Source organism: Cricetulus griseus, chromosome 10 (assembly GCF_003668045.3).
Source record: "Cricetulus griseus strain 17A/GY chromosome 10, alternate assembly CriGri-PICRH-1.0, whole genome shotgun sequence".
Classification (NCBI taxonomy): Eukaryota; Metazoa; Chordata; class Mammalia; order Rodentia; family Cricetidae; genus Cricetulus; species Cricetulus griseus.
Genome location: NC_048603.1, coordinates 27,898,149 through 27,908,633, shown reverse-complemented (window position 1 = coordinate 27,908,633; position 10,485 = coordinate 27,898,149). Strand labels below are relative to the sequence as shown.

Genomic DNA, 10,485 nt, shown 5'->3' with positions numbered 1-10,485 from the left:
TCTCAGCAAGGATTCGTCAGCAGGAGTGGGTTATGGCAGGCTGAGTAAGAATAGCGGGCTTATGTCACTGGTGAGGTGTGGTGGTGATGTAACATGGATGACAGATGTGTTATCAAAAAGGGCAGGAACTGGGCTGCTTGGGCCATGGGGAAAGACTGGGTGATTCCTTCTGGAAGGGAAGAGAATATCCATCTTCTAAGCAAACCTGCTGGGAGCTTTCATGAGGGAATTCTATGAGGAGTCTCCAACTGCAACTAGGGCCTCACCATTAACAACACTTTGACACGAGAGAAAACAGAATCCAAGACTTGGTGAGACAGGGTTTCTCTGTGTAACAGCTCTGGCTGTCCTGGAACTCGCTTTGTAGATCAGACTGTTACAAATACTTTTATGTGTATTGGAGTTTTGCCTGCACGTGTGTCTATGTACCATGTGTGTGCCTGGTGCCTGCAGAGGCCAGAAGAGGGCATTGAATCACTTGGACTGGAGTTTCAGATGGTTGTGAGCCACTGTGTGGGTGCTGGAAATCAAACCTGGGTTCTCTGGAAGAGCAGCCAGTGCTCTTAAGCACAGCGCCATCTCTGAAACCCTCTCCCAACAACCCCAGTTCAGTCTTATTCTTTTCTTTCTAAGGACTCTGGGTCAGAGTTGCAGTTCTCCAGCGTCCAAGCTTTGTGGGTTTGATTCAGTTCGTCAAAATCCTGACTCGGTTTCCTTAGTTATAATATGAAGATCTATAACACAATAAATAAAAGACCCAGAGACAGATATTGGGGTCCAAGCTTCAAGCTGAAAAATCAGAAAAAACAGCAGCAGCTGGCCACTAGTTCTTACTCTACCTCAGAATGAAAGGCAATCCTGGCTCCATCAAACTGCAGACAGCCGCTTCTCCTCAGCCTGGCTGGAGAATTCTGAGACTTCAATGTCTTCCTATCCTCAATGTGGCTGGAGAATGAATGCCTGATACTGACTGCTGAAGATCCTGCTCCTGTCTTTTATACCCCCCCCCCCTAGTGCTGGGATTAAAGGCATGTGATCCCAGGTGCTGAGATCATCTTTGTGTGAGACATTTCTCTTCAGGACTGATTCACTCTTGTGTAGATCTGGGTGGCCTTGAACTCACAGAGATCCATCTACCTCTTAATCCTGAGTCCTAGGATTAAAGGTGTGCACCATCACCCCCTAGGTTCTGGCTGCTGGGATGAAAGGTGTGTGCCTGGCTTCTGTGGCTTGAGGCTGACTTTGCTTTCTGAATCCTCAGGCAAGCTTTAATAAATCATAAATAATAAATCACCACAGAGATCATCGCCCACATTCGTCCACTTGGATTGAGGACAGAATGAGTGATGTACTTAGCAGTTCTTAGAAGCCTGGCCTCAGTGCCTTAGAGCCATCTTGCGTCTTCATGGGTACAGGAATCACCCACAGCAGTGGAATAAAGAGAGAATAAGAAACAGAATGTCCTCTGCTTTATTCCAGGAAATGGAAGCTGTCTTTGGACCACCTGGGTATCCTTTCTTCTCAAGGACAGCCTAAGAGAATAGGAAGGCCAGCCAGCCTGACATCTACCTATCTGCCCTGTTTGTGAAGAGTCAGGCGAGGATGTAGGAAGAACAGTGTCTCAGTAAAAGGTTCCTGGGCTTGGATGGTGAGACAACCACCAGGAACCTGACTGTGCATGGTTCCCGGGATGTTCCACCCACAGCCTCCTCATAAGACCTTGGAGAGTGACATGGTGTAGTCATCCTTCTCCTTTCAGTGATGACCAAGCTGAAGGCCAGAGAGGTGAAGTCAGATCCATGGTCACGAAACACACTGGTGATGGGACAAGAGTCACAAAACACACCAGTGATGGGACTAGGGTCACACCTTTCTTCTTCCTTCATCTTGTCTGGCTCTGACTCTTGCCTCCACCGACAGGATGCGTGGGTTGGTTCTTCCTTCCTGGGGACTCAAGTCCTCTGTCAAATGAGGAGATTGGAATGGATGGCCTGTAGTTGTCCTCTGACAACTGCCTGAGCTGTCATCCTATCCCCCTGCTGGCTCTGTGAGGCTGCAGGTTTGCTCATGGCTCTTTGCTGTGAAACTATGAGGGCTGAATGGTAGCAGCTCTTGTCGGCCGTGGTCCCTGGGTCTCACAATGTCTTATAGAACCCCCAGAGGACACAGCGTTGGAACTACCCCCCACCAACTTCAGAAAGAACTCGTGGTAGACTTTGTCTTTGGTGTGTATGCGCTCTTAATTGTAGCAATACATTATATATAAGCATTTAACCATTTGGAAGCAGATTGCTTGCTGGCATTAAGCACTTTTATTTCCCTATACAACCATCAGCTATATTCAGTCTCCAGAACTTTTTCACATTTCAAACAGAAACTGTCAAATGAAGCAATAACATCCCCTCTCCTCTTCCTGCAGCTTCCACTGTGGTGATCTTACACGGATGCTCTGATGCCATCTTCCCTCCTCTCCCAGGTTCAGGGGAGAGTTTGACAATGTGACCCATTTCCAGAGTTTTAGGACCATTCTCCATCCCAGGGTAAGGAGGCTGAGCATTAGACTTTAAGGTTTTCATAGTACAGAGCAGCCTTATAGCCTTCAAGTGCCTTTGAGCGTTCTGCCCAGTAGAATGGACTGTCTTCCATCCAGCTGTCTGTTCTCTTTGTGAAAGCTGGGCCACGTTATAGAAGGAATAGTGACTGTGAGCCGAGCCCAGCAAACTGAAGGTCATCCCCAGCAAACACATCTACATGCCAGGAGGATGTGGACTAGGCTTCTGTACCTGCATGAGGACCTGGGTTTGATCTCTAGAACCCATATGAAAATGTGTCTGGTTGGCATTGTAGCCCCAGTGCTAGGGATTGCTGGTGAGCCTGCTTAGTGAACTCCAGGCCAAGGGGAGACTCTGCTTCAAAAAAACAAGGTGGATGTATCTGAGGAATGACTCCTGAGGTTGACTTCTGCCCCTCCCCCGTCAAGTCTATCAGTGCCCCAAATGGCAGTGTTAGGCTTTGAGTACCGTCCTTTCTCTGGGATTTTGCTTTTAAATGCTCTCCCAGACTCTGTCCCTTAGCTCTTGGGACAGACACAAAGCTGGCACTATGAGAAGAACACTGGGTCACTGTGGGACTGGAAATAGCATTGTCTCTAACTGTGTGACCTCCAGGAGCCCCAGAAAGTTGAATGAAGCTCTGGCCACTCTCACCAGTCAAAGGTGTAAGGTCACCAGCTCTCAAGGTGGCGAGGATCAGGGCTCCAATGAAAGGGGAACAGATCCTAGCTTGGTGTCTGGGGCCCCTCCTCTCTCCTCGTCTCAAGAAAATGCTCTGGGGGAGTTGTGGGTAGCTTCTAAGCCTTGTGGTTGGAGAAGGCTCTAAAGCCTACAGGTTCTGGGATGACTCACGGGAAATTTCCTAAAGGTCATACGGTTGTCAGCCTACTCTTTCCTCACCTTCCCCATGGCCTTGGGAGTTTGCTAATTCTAGGAAGTGATTTTCTTATCTCCTCCTGGTTTTCATTCTTGTGAGGGTCACTAAGCTGTTTTTACTCACAATACTCTGGACACACATGTGTTTTTTTTTTTTTTTTTTCTTGCACAAACCAACTCTCCAAGCTTTTTACACCAGTGGTGTGTGTGTGTGTGTGTGTGTGTGTGTGTGTGTGTGTGTGTGTGTGTCTGTGTCTGTGTGTCTGTGTGTGTGTGTGTCTGTGTCCTATAGCTGAATTAGATCCAGGGTTAGCGTCAGATGTCACAGGCTTGAGGGACAGTCCCAATCCCAGATGCTAACTCTAAACAGAAGGCCACCAGGCTGCTTATACTCTGTCCCTACATGACCAAGACACTGGAGGGTTCCTGTCACCCTGCCTGGGTAGATAATTTCCTAGGGCAGCTCATAAGAGCCCAGGAAATGCATGACATATGGCTGCTGTTTGATTAAAAAGGACACAAATAATATCCAGGAAAGGGACCTCAGCATAGATACTTCTGTCCCCACAGAGCTGGTAGAAACCGGCTTCCTAGCCTGGGGATGTGTTTGTGACATGGAAGCTCTCCAAACCCACTCATCTTCCTCCCCATATGGCCTTGCTGTATTTAGCCAGGCTGGCCTGAAGCTCACATCTTCCTTCCCTCTTCAGCCCCCTGAGTGATGGAATTACAGGCACCTAACTACCCTCCTGGCCGAAACCCAGCTTTCACTGGTCTTCATGGAAGCTTAGAGTGCAGATGTAATGATGACATCACTGAACTTGGGTGAATAATTCAGTCTCCAATATCTCTTTCCTCCCAAGAGGCTGAGGTGGCGTCCAAAGTCCCAAGCTTCTCAGGCCTGGTTTTTCTGGGGAGCTGCCACCATCCTGAAACTATCTAAATGTCTCCCAGCAGACACTTCTTTAGAGCAACAGAGGCTTCAATATCCCTTTTCATTCAGGAAATTTTAAGGTTGTGGGGAGCTCTATGCCAGAAATTGAAACAAAGACCAAATATCCCCCTGTCCAATAGGGGTGTTGGCGAACTGGGGGTCGGGTACTGTCTTCTACAGAGTTCGGTAGTCAAACCACTGCTCATCAAGGCTGTAAGCTCCTGGGAGATGTGAAAACAAGAAGAGCTAGGGTCCTCAAGCCAAACACATTCATTACCTCCCAGGTTCTATGGGGCGGAAATCCTGCAGTGCTCAGACAAGTGTAGCTCAGGGGAGTGTAGCTTAGCAGAGTGTAGCTCAGGGGAGTGTAGCTTAGTAGAGTGTGGATTAGGAGAGTGTAGCTCAGGAGAGTGTAGCTCAGGTGAGTGTGGTTTAGGAGAGTGTAGCTCAGGAGAGTGTAGCTCAGGTGAGTGTGACTCAGGAGAGTGTGGCTCAGGCGAGTGTGACTCAGGTGAGTGTGACTCAGGAGAGTGTAGCTCAGCAGAGTGTGGTTCAGGAGAGTGTGACTCAGGAGAGTGTGGCTCAGGCGAGTGTGACTCAGGAGAGTGTGGTTCAGGAGAGTAACTCAGGAGAGTGTAGCTCAGGAGAGTGTAGCTCAGGCGAGTGTGACTCAGGAGAGTGTCGCTCAGGCGAGTGTAGCTCAGGAGAGTGTGGTTTAGGAGAGTGTGGTTCAGGAGTGTGACTCAGGAGAGTGTCGCTCAGGAGAGTGTCGCTCAGGAGAGTGTAGCTCAGGAGAGTGTAGCTCAGGAGAGTGTGACTCAGGAGTGTGACTCAGGAGAGTGAGTTTCGCTCAGGCGAGTGTGGCTCAGAGGCACAGTGTGCTGGCTGCAGCAGGGGAGGGTCCCAGTCTAAACTCCCTCACGTTGGAACAATTTGGTTCCTGTTGGGTGGAGGTTCTTCCTTGCACATGGGCCGCAGCCTTCATGAGCTCCTTCCCATAGGGCTGCTCACAGTCTAGCCGAGGATGGTAAAGGCCAAGAGGGGAGACAGGAACAACATGGAAGTCAACATCTTTCGTACTCCGATCTCAGACAGGGTAGCCTACAGCATTGGCCATGTTGTGTTTGTTAGAGAGAAGTCACTTGGTCCATGTTCAAGGAAGAGAAATGTAAGCTCCCAATGCAGAATAGGGAGAGCCAAGACAAAAATCCCTCTGGTTGGTTCTAGGATAAAAAGTGGCCATTTTGGCGACAACAATTGATTTAGATATCTTGTTTTCTTTCCTTCTTCTTCTTCTTCTTCTTCTTCTTCTTCTTCTTCTTCTCCTCCTCCTCCTCCTCCTCCTCCTCCTCCTCCTCCTCCTTCTTCTTCTTCACAGGGTTTCTCTGTGTAGCTTTGGAGCCTGTCCTGGAACTCACTCTGTAGACTGGGCTGGCCTTGAACTCATAGAGATTCTCTTGCCTCTGCCTCCCGAGTAGTGAGATTAAAGGCATGTGCCACCACCACCCAAGAAGAGTGTACCATTTCTATGTACTGATTTTGATATCCCAAAGCACTTTGTTAGTTATTTTTGTATCACAAGTCGTCTGTTATACTTAATGTTAATGACTCAGTTTAATATTTAAGTAGAAGCACAAAGGACACCCATTATTAGAACTCCCTTATAAAAGTGAAATCAAAAGGCCATCAATTTTCAGAAAACAGCATGACCTCAATCTTAAATAACTGCACCAGCCCTCTCACTAAATCACACTTTGGGAGTAGGTGCTGCTATTTATAGTTCTGGCGTCATCAGCCACGGTGAAACTCTGTTCTCTGCTCGCCTTTCCTCTTTGGCCCCTGTCTGTCATCTTCTCTTTCTCTGGGGCCATGGATACACACAAGCACCCAGTGATACACATCGGCCCGGGGCCTTTGGAAAGCGGTTTCGAATCTTCAGTCATCTCTCAGGGAGACAGGTCTTCACATGAGTAATTGCGTTCGGCAGAAACCACTGTTTCAAGCCAGCTGACGACATGGTGTCTGATTCAGGCTCCATCTCTCCCAGTCTCTACCTGCCCTCCCTTCCGCTCTCTGTCACTTTAAGTCCTTTTCTGGGGCCACTGACATGTGAAGTGATCTCAGACACTTTACTGAGTTGTGTTTTTTTTTTTTTTTTTTTTTTTTTGAAAAGGTCTTGTGAATCCCAGCTGGCCTCAGACTCACATCTTCCTTGTGAATGCTGGGATACCATTCATGGACCACTATGCCCCCATTTCAACCAGATGTTAGACTAGAAAGGGTGAGTTGTGGCTCAAGTACAGACATTAGGGTCCAGCGGTTCTAGCCCTAACACTGCACCTAAGAGCTAATAGGTTTTTATTGATGTTCAAAGTCTAGATGGCAGAAGATATATTTTAACAGCTAGCAGTTAAAGAATACAGCTTCTGGGCTGGGTAGTGGTGGTACATGCCTTTAATCCCAGCACTCGGGAGGCAGAGGCAGGCGGATCTCTGTGAGTTCGAGGCCAGCCTGGTCTACAAGAGCTAGTTCCAGGACAGCCAGAGCTGTTACACAGAGAAACCCAGTCTCAAAAAACCAAAACGCAAACCGAACCAAACCAAAACAAAAAAGCCTAAAAAAAGCCCCATCTCTGGCCCATGTTATCCTCCTTGCCAGCTTTTAACATTCATAGGACTTTGTTACGTATGGTGTAGGATTGCTGTCATTGTGTGAAAACCATGTATTTCCTGCCTCAACTTTCCCAGCTGACAAATGTGTACAGCAAGAATACCTGCTTTGTTGGTGTTGTGAGGATGCTGTGATCTTGTAGAGAGTGTGTCCATGGTCTCACGCAGCGGATGGTGAGTGTTCTCAAGCGATGCTACATGCTATGTGTCCTTTGTTCCCTCACGTCCTGAGCAGGGCCTTGTATACACTAGGTGCTCAATAAACACACCCCTGTGTACAACGCTAGCTGGAGGGATAACTGAGATAGCATCACTCCGACAGTGTGCTTTTCCTAACTTGTACAAAGATACCCATCTCTGTAGAGGGAGAGCAACTCATCTGAAATTCTGTTTTTCCGGTGGCCCGGCTTCCCCTGCCAGTCCTCAGTGTCTTCTTGGGAATTCCCATTTATTCAGAGCATCCGATTGAGGCTTCAGTTTCCACGTAATAACTCATTAGGAGCTAAGCTTTGCCCCTTCTTAACCTTGTCTTGAGAAGCTCACTTTCCAGGTGGGGCGGGGAACGCAGAACATAGCCAAGGTAGACGTCCCCCATGTACAGGGCTCCTAATGGAGACAGCTGATGAGCAAACCCATTGTCAACCCTTTACATGGAAGTTATCTCCTGTTGCGTCTTTATAAAAGCCGTGTGTGTTGATATCTGTGATGCCTACTGAATTCACACAAGGGTGATCTGTACGCAGTGGGAAGAGGCGGCTGACACAGAAGACAGCAGCCCCTCATCACAGAGACAGAGCACATGATACATCCCAACTCCAGGAATCCTGTGTGTCCTGGGGAAAGCGCTGGGCTCCTTGGGGTTGTTCACAAGTTCCCTAGAACCAACTGCTGACACTCTCGGTTGCAGCTCTGTTATGGGCCATGTGGGACTGTGAGAAAGTTAGCAACAGCCACAGGCTCCTGAACATGCGACATGCGACAGCTCATGCGTGATGAACCCCAGGGGGCTCTGGGAGTGTGTGATTGATTTATATTATGTGAAGCTCTCACTGAAGCTGTGGTTCTGGACACAGAGTGTGCTCCTTTTCCCGATTCTCCTTTGAAATAATGATTTAACTATGCAAAAATGAAGACTGCTTCCACCGTCACCCTTCCGTTTGTATCGCGTTTATCTGTTTTTGTATTGTGTTGCTAGAACATTTGACTTCAAAAATTGCTGTTTGATGTACTTGAATTTCATAAAAAGCTATTAATGAATTCTGCCTTGGGATTAGGGCAGAATTTCCATCAGTTTCTTAAACAATAGCCCTTAACAATAGTCTGACATTCTGAACTATGCACTTGCATGGACTCATGTCCTTTGCATTGATGGTTAAAAATATCAAAATATCTACCAACTCTGAAAAACACAGAAGATGCTTCTGTGCCCCGCAGAAGCAAGTATTAAGCAAGATCTATTTCTTTCTGTGAAATAAACACACCCACTTCATGAATATGCAAATCTCTCCTTTACTCAATGGTAAAATTACATGTTAGAAGAGGCATTTCTTTATGATCAGTTGTGGCTTGATTTGTATGCTGTTTTGTGTGTGAGAGAGATCATGTCCAGATTTCTCAGGGATCCCAAATTGGAGAGGGTTAAGAAACTCAGACTTAGACCCAAGACTTGGGGACACTGGGTAAAAGGAAAACTATGTAATGTAAGAAATCTGAAACACCTCGTGTCTTAGAGTTTCTATTGCTGTGAAGAGACACCATGAGCACGGCAACTCTAATAAAGGAAAAACATGTAGTTGGATGGCTTACATTTTCAGAGGTTTAGTCCATTTTCACCATGGTACATAATAGTGACACACAGGCAGAACGGTGCTGGAGAAGTAGCCGAGGGTCCTACATCTTGACTAGCAGGCAACAGGAAGTGGTCTAAGAACATATATGGGCGTGGCTTGAACATATATGAGACCTCAAAGCCCTCCTCCACAGTGACGCATTTCCTCTAACAAGGCCATACCTAATCTAACAAACTTCCTAACAATGCCACTCCTTATGAGATTATGGGGGCCAATGATATTCAAACTGCCACCCTGGTGTGTGACAAGAGCCCAGGGCTTGGAGGTTACCTTTCTCTGAGGTGACTGTCTGCAGCCTGGGCCAGTGCTTGGCTTTTTCTCCTTTCCTTTCCTTTTCATTTTCCTTAGGTAAAGATGATGACCCTGGTGGAGGCCTCTTTTCTGCAAGCCGCCTATGTCCTAACCCCCACACTTACAAGTACGTTACCTCAGACACCCAAAGTCAAAGCCAGGAGACTGACGTCATTATATGAGTCTTTGTAAGTCAGAGACCGAGGAGGCAGCGTGAGAGGAGAGGTGTGATGACAGAAGCAACCACTGGACTCTAGTGAGGGCCCAGGTTACTGGTGAAAGGAGATGGCTCCAGAAGCCAAGAAACATAGGTGGTTTCTACAACCAGAAAAGGCAGACCATGGGTTTCCCCAAGACTCCGTAAGAAAGGCAGCTTTTCCTAAGCCTTGAGTTTTGGATTTCCAGCCTCTAGAGCAGCCATGTTACAAGCTGGTGGTATTATAAACCACTGCATTTATGATAATTTGCTACCGTAGGAATCAGTGCAACAGTAGGTACCTCTTTTATTGAAAAATTTCCCCACATGATTCTCTCAGGAGAATAGACAGGATTCATCTTCGGGGGGTCTTTCTTCCAGTGCTGACTTTTTTTTTTTTTTTTTCAGTGAGAAGTGTGTCCCCAGTGGCTCTCATATTACCAAGTTCCATTCCCCTTCTTCCTCCTGACCCCAGCTTCGCAGTAAGATCAGAGAAGGCCCTGTAATTATTGAGCACGTACCTACCCTCCACTCTCTATCTTGGATCCAGTGCCCGGTCTATCTCAGTTTAGATGATGCCTCTCCAAATCTCTCGTGCCCGAGATCACTTCTCCTTGTGCTGCAGTCAATCTCCAAGCTCTTACCCCTTCCCCATCAGGGCTCTCTCCTGCCCTCCTCTAGGCACTCTTAGTGAATCCTCTATGATTTTTCTTAACTCATTGACTTTCTCAACTCATTGCTTCACCTCAGGCGCTGTAAAAGATGTCTGGGATCTGCTGGTCCTTCCCAAACTACCATTTTGACACCCATCGCCACCACACCCTCTTGGGTATTTATTATACATTTGGGTTTCTTTCTAGTTCCTCTAATATTCCCTTTTGTTCTGGTTCTGACTGCACAGGCTGCCAAGTTCCCTTCTCTTTTGTTCCCTTGTTTCATTGTGAGCTCAGCTAGTGTCATCACACAGTTAGTTTTAATTGTCAACTTGACACAACCTGGAATTGCCTGGAAAGGGAATCTTGGTGAGGGACTGTCTAGACCAGGTTGGCCTGTGATTGTCTTATAATTGCCTTTTTGGATGCTGGAAGATTCAGCTCGAAAGTGGGAGGTACCGTTC

At 47.3% G+C, this 10,485-nt stretch overlaps 1 long non-coding RNA gene across 1 annotated transcript; it reads left to right on the top strand.

The window, feature by feature from the left end:
- The first annotated feature begins 2,428 nt into the window (after nucleotides 1–2,428).
- Nucleotides 2,429–8,568, top strand: LOC118239367. The gene is made up of 3 exons (XR_004771300.1): nucleotides 2,429–2,540; nucleotides 7,110–7,205; nucleotides 7,775–8,568. It is a non-coding gene; the product is annotated as an uncharacterized LOC118239367 (long non-coding RNA).
- The last annotated feature ends 1,917 nt before the right edge of the window (nucleotides 8,569–10,485 follow it).